This window comes from Pteropus alecto, unplaced genomic scaffold, assembly GCF_000325575.1.
Source record: "Pteropus alecto unplaced genomic scaffold, ASM32557v1 scaffold92, whole genome shotgun sequence".
NCBI classification, from domain to species: Eukaryota; Metazoa; Chordata; class Mammalia; order Chiroptera; family Pteropodidae; genus Pteropus; species Pteropus alecto.
Window position 1 is genome coordinate 4,854,607 of NW_006432447.1, and position 10,156 is coordinate 4,864,762.

General features: G+C 35.3%; 1 non-coding gene across 1 annotated transcript; it reads right to left on the reverse strand.

Annotated features, from left to right (window-relative positions):
- Positions 1-3,848: 3,848 nt before the first annotated feature.
- LOC112476038 lies at positions 3,849-3,955 on the reverse strand. The gene has a single exon (XR_003044946.1). It is a non-coding gene; the product is annotated as a U6 spliceosomal RNA (small nuclear RNA).
- Positions 3,956-10,156: the final 6,201 nt, after the last annotated feature.

Here is a 10,156-nt window from a genome sequence, read left to right on the forward strand (position 1 = left end):
GGGATATAATTTACGTGAAATATTGTGTAAGTTTAAGGTATACGATGTGATGATTTGACATACATATATATTACCAAATGCCACAATAGATTAATTAACACATCTTTCACTTCACATAATTGCCATTTTTTGTTGTTGTCTTCTTAACGGTGAGAACATTTAAGATCTACTCTCATAGCAACTTTCAAATATAGAACACAGCAGATCCTCAAATATTTTCTTCAAAGTCATTTTGTTTTAACATTGACGAAGTGCTATAGGCACCTAACTCTTTTTTATATCAATAAGCCTATGGTAAAATTGGTTTCATTATACATTGTTCCACTTAACCGGCACAGAACCAATCAACAATGTTAAGTGAGGACTTACTCTACAGTGTTGTTGCCTACAGTAACCATGCTGTTCATTATATCCCTGGAACTTATTTACCTTGTAACTAAAAGTTTGTACCCTTTGACCAACATCTCATTTCTCCCGACCTCTAGCCTCTGGTTACCATCAATCTACTCTCTAGTTCTATGACATTAATGTTTTAATCTTTTAATTTTTATTTTTTAAAACTTTTCAAATTTATTTTTCAATTACAGTTGAGATACAATATTATACTAGTTTCAGATGTACAACATAGTGATTAGACATTTATATGCCTTATGAAGTAATCACCCCGATAAGTCTAGTACTCATCTGACACCATACATAGTTATTACAATATTATTGACTATGTTTCCTATGCTGTATTTTACATCCTCATGACTATTATATAACTGACAGTTTGTAGTTTGTACTTCTTTATCCCTTCACCTTTTACTCTCACCCTGCCAATTCTTCTCCTATCTAGTGACCATCAATTTGTTCTTTTTATCTATGAGTTTGTTTTTGTTTTGTTTGTTTGTTAATTTTATGTTTGTGATTCCAATATAGGTAAGTTCATACAGTATTTGTCTTTCTCTGTCTGACTTATTTCACTTAGTGTAATGTCCTCAAGATTTATTCATATTGTTGCAAATGGCAGAATTTTTTTATGGTTGAATAATACTTATGTGTGTGTGTGTGTGTGTGTGTGTGTGTGTGTGTGTGTGTGTGTACATATATAATCACATTTTCTTTATCCATTCATCTGTTAATAGACACTTAGGTTGTTTCCATGTCTTGGCTACTGTGAATAATGCTGCAGTGAACATGGGATTGCAGATATCTCTTGAAGATAGTGATTTTATTTCCTTTGGATGTATACCTAGAAGTGAGAATGCTGGATCAAATGTAGTTCTATTTCCAATTTTTCAAGGAACCTTCATACTGTTCTCTGTAGTGGCTACACCAATTTACATTCTTACCAATAGTACATAAGGGTTCCCTTTTCTCCATATTCTCATCAACATTTGTTACCTCTCATCTTTTTTTATAATAACCATTTTAACAGGTGTGAGGTAATAGCACATTGTGGTTTTGACTTTCATTTCCCTGCTGATTAGTGATTTTGAGTACTTTTAGGCCATATGTATGCCTTCTTTGAAAATATGTCTATGAAGGTCCTTTGATCATTTTTAATTGTATTATTTGTGTATGTTTGTGGGGTTTTGTTTGTTTGTTTGTTTGTTTTGCAATTTTTTGTTTTTTGCTATTCAGTGTTATGAGTTTCTTATATTTTGGTATTAACCCCTTATCAGGTATATGGTTTGCAAATATTTTCTCCCATTCTTTAAGTTATCCCTTCATTTTGCTGATTAATTTGCTGTTCAGAAGCTTTATTGTTTGATGTAGTCCCACTTATTTATTTTTGCTTTTGTTGCTTTGTTTTTGGTGTCGTATTCAAAAAATCATTGCCAAGATCAATGCCAAGGAGCTTTTTCCCTATATTTTTTCCTAGGAGTTTTAAGGATTTAGATCTTATGTTTAGGTCTTTAATCCACTGTAATTTAGTCTTTGCAAATAGTGTAATATAGGAGTCCAATTTCATTCTTTTTTATGTGAATATCCAGTTTTCCCACACCATTTATTGAAGAGAGTATCCTTTCCTCATTGTATATTCTTAACTTCTTTGTAAAATATTAGTTGACCATATATGTGTGGGTTTTATTTCTGGTCTCTCAATTCCATTCCATTGGTCTATGTGTCTATGCCAGTATCATATTGTTCTGGTTACTATAAATCTGTATTATAGTTTGAAATCAGGAATTCCTTAAGCTTTGTTCTTTCTCATGATTGTTTTTGGCTGTTTGGGATTTTTTTGTGGTTCCAAACGAATTTAAAAAATTTTTTTTTCCTGTTTTTCTGAAATATGCAATTTTTTTAAGGATTGCTTTGAATCAATAGATGGCTTTGGGTAATATAAACATTTTAACAATATTAATTCTTCTGATACATGAACATGAAAGATCTTTTATTTATTTGTATCTTCTTCAGTTTCTTTCACCAATATCTTATAGTTTCATTGTATAGACCTTTTACTTCCTTACTTAAATTTATTCCTAAGTGGTTTATTGTTTTTGATGCCATTGTAAATGGGATTGTTTTCTTTATTTTTTTCAGGTAGCTTATTGTTAATCTATAGGAATGCAACAAATTTTTGTATGTTGATTTTTTAGACTTTACTAAATTATTTTATTAATTCTAAAAGTGTTTGATAGTATCTTTAGGGTTTTCTATATATAAGATCATGTCATTAGCAAACACAGACAAATTTACTTCTTCTTCTCTGATTTGGATGCCTTTATTTCTTGCCTGAATGCTCTGGTTAGGAATTCCAGAACTATGTAGAATAAGAGTGATGAGAGTGGGCACCCTTGTCCTCTTCCTGATCTGAGAAGGAAATTTTCAACCTTTTATTACCAAGTATGATGTTAGCTGTAGGTTTGTCAATACGGCTTTCCTTATGCTAAGATATGTTCCTTCTATATTCAATTTTATGAGAGTTTTTTTTATCATAAAAGTATGTTGAATTTTGTCAATGCTTTTTCCCCACCTATTGAGATGATTATAACATTTTTGTCTTTCATTCTATCAATGTGGTGTATCATGTTTATTGATTTGTGTATGTTGAACTATTCTTGCATCCAGGGATAAATCCCACTTGATCATGGTGCACAATTCTTTAATGAACTGTTGAATTTGGTTTGCTAGTATTTTGTTGAGAATTCTTTACATCTATATTCATCAGGGATATTAACCTATAGTTTTCTCTTCTTGTTTTATTCTTATCTGGCTGTGGTATCAGGGTAATGCTGGTTTTGTAAAATGAATTCAAGAGTGTTCCTCCCTCTTCGGTTTTTTGGAAGAGTTTGAAAAGATTAGCATTAATGCTTTAAATGTTTGGTCATATTCCCCCATAAAGCCAACTAGTCCTGAGCTTTTCTTTGTTGGAAGAATTTGATTACTGATTCAATCTCCTTATTTGTTATTGGTCTATTCAGTTTTTTTATATTTTCATGATTCAGTGTTAGTGGGTCGAATGTTTCTAGGAATTTATCCATTTGTTTTCAGTTGTCCAATTTGTTGACATAAAATTGTTCATAGCAGTCTCTTATAATCCTTTGTATTTCTGTGGTATCAGATGGAATATCGCCTCTTTCATATATAATTTTATTCATTTGAGCCCTTTCTGTTTTTTCTTGATAAATCTAGCTAAAGGTTTGTCAAATTGGTTATCTTTTCAAAAACCATTGTAGTTTCATTGATCTTTTCTATTATTTTTCTATTCTCTATTTCGTTTTTTTTTTTTTTTTCCTGCTCTGATCTTTGTTATCTCCTTCCTGCTGCTAACTGTGGGTTTAGTTTGGTCTTTTTTTCATGCTTCCTCAAGGTGTAAAATTAGGTTGTTTATTTGAGATCATTCTTGTTTTCTTTCTGTGTTCTTTCTTTTTTGCTTCATGAATTTGCATGTCATCCTTCTGTGGGGGCCATGCTAATCTTCTGAGTATTGTTCCAATTTTAGTATAAATGCTGCTGAAGCGAACACTCTGTTTTTCTTAATGTAGGCATTTATCGCTATAAACTTCCCTCTTATCACAGATTTTGCTGCATACCATAAGTTTTGGTATGTTGTGTTTCCATTTTCATTTGTCTCAAGATATATTTTTATTTTCCTTCTGATTTCATCTTTAACTCAATGGCTGTTCAGGAGTATGGTGTTTAATTTCCACACATTTGTGAATTTTCCAGTTTTCTTCCTATTATTGATTTCTAGTTTCATACCAATATGGTCCAGAAAAGATACTTGATATGATTTCAATCTTTTCAAATATTCTAAGACTTCTTTCATGACCTAATATGATCTGTCCTGGAAAATGTTTCATGTGCTCTTGAGAAGAATGTGTATTCTGCTGCTGTTAAATAGAATGCACCAGATATGTTTATTAGATCCACTTGGTATAAAGCATAGTTAAAGTCCAGTGTTTCCTTATTATTTTTCTGTCTGGATGGTCTTTCCATTGTTGAAAACGGGGAACTGAAGTCCCTTACTACTATTTTATTGTCTATTTCTCTCTTTAGAATTGTTAGCATTTGTTTAATATATTTAGGTGTTTTGATGTTGGGTGCAAATATAATTGTTATATCCTCTTGATGAATAGATCCCCTTATCATTATATAATAACTTTCTTTATCTCTTGTTGCTGTTTTTGACTTAAAGTTGACTTCATATGATACAAGTATAGCTATTCCTGTCCTCTTTTGGTTTCTATTTGTATGGAATATCTCTTTCCATCCCATAGCTTTGAGCATATGTGTGATCTTGCAGCTAAAGTGAAACTCTTGTAGCAGCCTATAGTTGGTTTTTAAATAATCTATCCAGCCATTCTGTGCCTTTTACTTGGAGAATTTAATCGATTTAAATTTACAGTAATTATTGGTAGGTAAGGACTTACTATTTCCATCTTGTTAACCAGATCCCCAAAATGCTCATGGCCACTCCAATATTACACAACTCAAGAAGTGTGGCACTATTAAAAATGGAGAATCAGTATCTTATTTTTGTGGCACTATTAAAAATGGAAAATCAGTATCTTATTTTTGAAAGGTTTACAAAAACATAACCCATATTCTGAGACTCCAAAGGCTGTCAGCATGATTTTATGTTCCTTATGCTGGACCCTGCCTGCAATGATGATAAGCTATCAGCCTTAACACCCCTCTTTGAATAAGTATTCTCCTCTATCTTTCCCACTGCAACTCATGAGAATCAGGAAGACTAGAAATAGAATTTTTGTCTGCTGGTGCTTTATTAATATTCTTTGAGTCTGTATCTTTGTGTAAAAGCCCACTGCTTTAAAGGAAAAAGAACCTGCTTCTAAGCTCCCAACCTTGGAACTAGAAAATTAGTTCTTAAAGTAATAAGGGAGAGTTTGAGAGGCAAGAATGATAATAAGTGAAAATAACAGAGCAAGAAATAAGACACTCACTTTCTTGCATCTGGCACACTTGGGAAATAAGAAATTTATCACGAGGAATTAAATGTGTGCCCTTATTAGAAGGTGTGAAAATATTCATGTTACATGTAAGTGGCAAATGATCAAAACAAACCAAGTTTATAATTAAATGATGAAAATAAATAGTTTTATAAAGATATAAAAGAGGGGCCGCAGGAAATGTTAATTGTACAAGACTTCAATCAAGTACTTAGATTATCTAGGAACCTACTATAGGCAAATTCAACAGAATAAAATAAAAGAGAAGACAATATAGCATTATAAGAACATACTGCTAGGGTCCTTCCTGGAGTTCTAGAAGAAGCTTGTACATGTCAGGGTCACTGAAGCTCATGATCTAATGACTTCATGGTAAATCTGTCTTTGCCATTGTGTGCCATTGTTAGACCTTGACCCTAACACCAACCAGAAACTCACCACATGATCCTTTCACCTGCTCATTCCTACTGCCTACCTCATTTGGTGGTCTTTTCTCTCTCATAGCAATGTAAAATTCCACCATTACAATATCAAAATCAATAGGTTCTTCAATAATTTTTGCCTTACGTCTCTGACCATAGTCCTGTTCTGATTAAGTTCATCATGAATTTCTCTAGTTTGCATTCTGACCATCCCTCATTATTGTCACAATAGAAAATGACACCTTTGTCCATCACCTTAGACACTCGTATAGACCCTGAAAGAGGGAGTATCATGGAGGAGTCAGAGTCCAGGTGATCCGGGATGGGTTATCATGACCAGAAACATATTTGCTTAAGGCATGAAGAAGAGCTGGCTGAGTTTAAAATATGGTCCCTTTTTATTTATTTTATTTTTATATTAAACATGCTCCTTGTGCAAAGTAAGAATTAAATAGACAATTTTAACATTAAAAGTAAGAATTTCCCCCACTCTGAAGACCTAATCCCTTACTCCATAGTTAATCAATAACTGTAGTTAATGATTTCCTCTGTGTTTATGTTTGAAGGATTGGTTTTAAGGGAGAGATGATGCCTCTGGTTTGAGACACACTAAGTTGAGGATTCTGATGTTATACTTTGGTGGCAATGTTCCAAGAAACAGCTGGGTATTTCAAATAGGCAGTTGGAGAAGTGAGAACTAATGAAGTATATCAGGAATTTTTTTCTTGCATTGTTAATGGTGTGAGAACGAAGGAACTGTGAGGGAGAGAAATGAGAGGTAGGAGAAAAACAAACAAACAGCACAATTCTCAACCCTCGGCAACACCTGCATTTCAGAGATGACCAGGGAAAGTAAGGCCCTTGAAGGAGAAAAACGCAATGGTCAGAGAGGTAAGAAAAGTTGAGAAATACTTCTGTGTTTTAGTGACATGTAAACTTCACTTCCCTGTGAAAATGCAATAGAAATATAGCATATATATGTATATATATGTATGTATATGTATATATATATATGGAAGCAAATATTTCTACTGGTAAAAAAAAACATATAGCAAACATAAATACATTTTGTACTGTATTTTACTGCAGAACTTTCTGCTGCTTGCTCTTGTTTACTGGTCTACTCTTAGTTTCTATGTGCTGGGCTCTGGGCCTCATTTCCACCTTGACATGTGGGGACTGCAAGCTCTCCGCATGCCTCCGCTTTCTTTTCAGGTCCACTCTCTGGCTATTGTGAAAACCTCCCTCTTGTCCCACTGTGGTAGGCAGGCTTCTAAGATGGTCCGCAATCATCTCCAGCTCCTGGTATTCATACCCTTGCATAATTTCCTTCCCAAAAGTGTGGGCTAGACCCAGTGAGTTGATTCTATGGCATAGGTGATGGGATGTCACTTTCACGATTAAGTGTTAAAAGATTGTAACTTCTGTCTTTCTAGCAGACTCTCTCTATTGCCTCTGGGCTTGAACATTTTGATGAAGTAAGCAGCCATGTAGTAGAGGCCCAAGTGGTAAGGAACTGAGGGCAACTTCTAGTTAATAGTCAGCAAGGAAGTGAAGCCCTCAGTCCAACAGCCCATGAGTAAATGAATGTTGCTAACAACCCCTGAGTGAAATTGGAAGCTGATCCTTCTCCAGTTGAACCTTCAGATGAGATCACAGACCCTGAGCCAACACCATGATTGGAGCCTTGTGAAATACCATGAAGCAGAAGACCCTGCTCAGCTGTGCCCAGATTCTTGACCTACAAAAAGTATGAGATGATATGTGTGTTGTTTTAAGCCACTATTTTTTGGAGTAATTTTTACATGGCAACAGACAACTAATAAACACACTAAACCCCTAATTCTAGTTATCTTAGAAGTGTTCCAAATCTCAAGCGTCAGTCTCCAGGAGTGCAGGAAGACTAGTTCAGGAGAGTGATGCTGAAGCCTGAACCAGAACAGTGACAAGGGAAATAGAGAGGAGTAGTGTATAGGAGGCAGAGTCAGCTTGACTAGATCAACTGAATGGTGGGGGATTAAGGAGAAGAGTCAACTTGGGGTACCAGGTGGAGAGTGAAGTACACAAAGGGTAAGGTGATGAGGAGATGGTTTTGCATATTATTACCTGTTTTCAAGCTAAAAAAGTTTAGTTTCCAACTTCCCTGACTGTTTAAAAGCAGATCTGTTGGGAAAGACGGTCTAGGTACAAATAAAATAAGTTTGAATCTGGGTCATGGGTACATAAAGATACACTCTGCATTTTAAAATGCTCTCAAAATTTGTACAATTTTGAAATTTTCCATAGGAAAAGTTTTTCATGGAAAAAGGTTAACAGCTAGATGGATCGACTAAGTCTATCTAAATGGACAATGGGGAGAGAGAGAGAGAGAGAGAGAGAGAGAATATTAAAGATAAAAGGCAGAAGAAAAAATAAAATAAAATAAAAGCAGGACAATTTAAAGCAAAGGAGGAGAAGCCTGGGAAATTTCCTAAGCTGAAGAAGGTAGTAGCTAGAGCTTTTAAGGGCAGCCTATGAGCTTGTCCACTGAAGGCACTGAGCCAGCCTGAACTCTGGGTTACAAGGACAGTCCCAACCTCTGGTAAGATGTTTAGGACATCTCATGGGTAGAGCCAGTAGCAATATCATACAGAGAAGGATCATTGTGGAAAGCCATCAAGCAAGAAAAGGCCAAGAGACAATCCTCAGAAAATTGAGCTGGCTAGGGAAAGCATCCAAGTAGGTACCAGTAGGCTGCTGAGGTGTAATACTGTCTTTCACCTTGGCCTCACAGATTGAGGAGAGGGGAGTGGGAACAGAGTGGCTAAGTGGACCTAAGAGACATTCCAGAAGGAGGTCTGGGAGGCAGCAGGTCTTCCTTCTAGGTGGAAGTGACAAGATATTGTCCTATAGAAATGAAGAAGGAGCAGCTCAAGACTATTAGAAGTCCCACTGACTCCCAGGATAAGAGCCACCCCACTGCCCTCCCATGTCAGCCTTTTATAATTCCAAAGGATGTATAGGCAATCTTCAGATAGCTGAATGGCTGATTTGAACAGTTGGAATGAGGCAAGAGTGAAAAAGCTGACAATTACTACAAACTTGAGCTCATGGTAGGAACACTACATGATCAAATCAAATATAGAAATAACTACACTCATACATGGGACAGATTATGGTATTAAAGATCACTCTAGGAACGAGCCCATCATGCATTCTCGTGGGACAAGGTCAGTGCTTTCTTTTCAAAAAGCTGTTGGACCTTGCAAAGGTAAAGTGAACATTTCTTACTAAACTCCCAAGCATACTAAAAATTCTACCACTGCTCACCCTACCTCTCCTCTCAGGTACAAATAGCCTCTGCAGCCCTGCACTGAGTCCTTGCCCTGGCAAAATATATTAGTAGCAGTGACATGTTGGTAAATATTTAACAAATGGCTCTCAGGAATTGAAGTGGAGGAAAATTACTGATTGTAGCTTTTACCAATATCCATGTTATAAATCTCAATTCCAACTTAACTTCAGAGAACATAGTTAGGAAGACATCTGCACAAGTAGCTCTTACAAGCAACCCACCCTCTTTAGGTCTCAGCTAAAGCACCATTTCTTTGAAATTGGCTTTTTGAGAATCCTCAAGCAACTCAGGCGTCCCCATTTTGTGGCTTCATAGAATCCTGAACTATTTCATTGCACGTATGACAATTAGAATAGTTATATAACTAGCTGTTGTGTAATTAGTTGTTTATTATATAAGTAATTATATAATTAGCTGTTTAATGCTTTTATCTTCTGCTAGAATATAAATCTCTAAGAGGGCAGGGAATGTGTTTGTGTTGTTCATCATTGTCTCCCCAACACCCAACGTGGTGTTACATATAATAGGCACTCAAACATATTTGTTAAATGAACAAAAGCATGACTTATGGGAACTACTCCATTCTCAGGTTCTCCCAGCCTTCTGTCACAAGGGAAATCTTTTTTTCAGGACTCACAGTCCATCTTGATGTCAGCCTCTGGGAAGCACATGCAGATATCCTGGGCCTCACTCTTTCTAGTGGGAGGCCTCATGGATATTGGTCTCAGGGTCTCCTTCCAGTTCTAGACATTTGCTTATGGCACATGTGCTCAGAGAACATAGATTTAAAAGAATCCTTCAGTGCTTTAGCCCTAAGTTAAAAGAATCTTTTCAAAAGTGAAAATTAGATGCAATTATTATAATAGCCCTTTAATTACTAATATTAAAATTAGTATTTTAATAAGTCATCTCTATGATACATTATAATAAATTAAATGCAATTATTTTATAGCCTTGGAGGTAAAATACAAAATGATGTTTACAACACTATTTAGTTT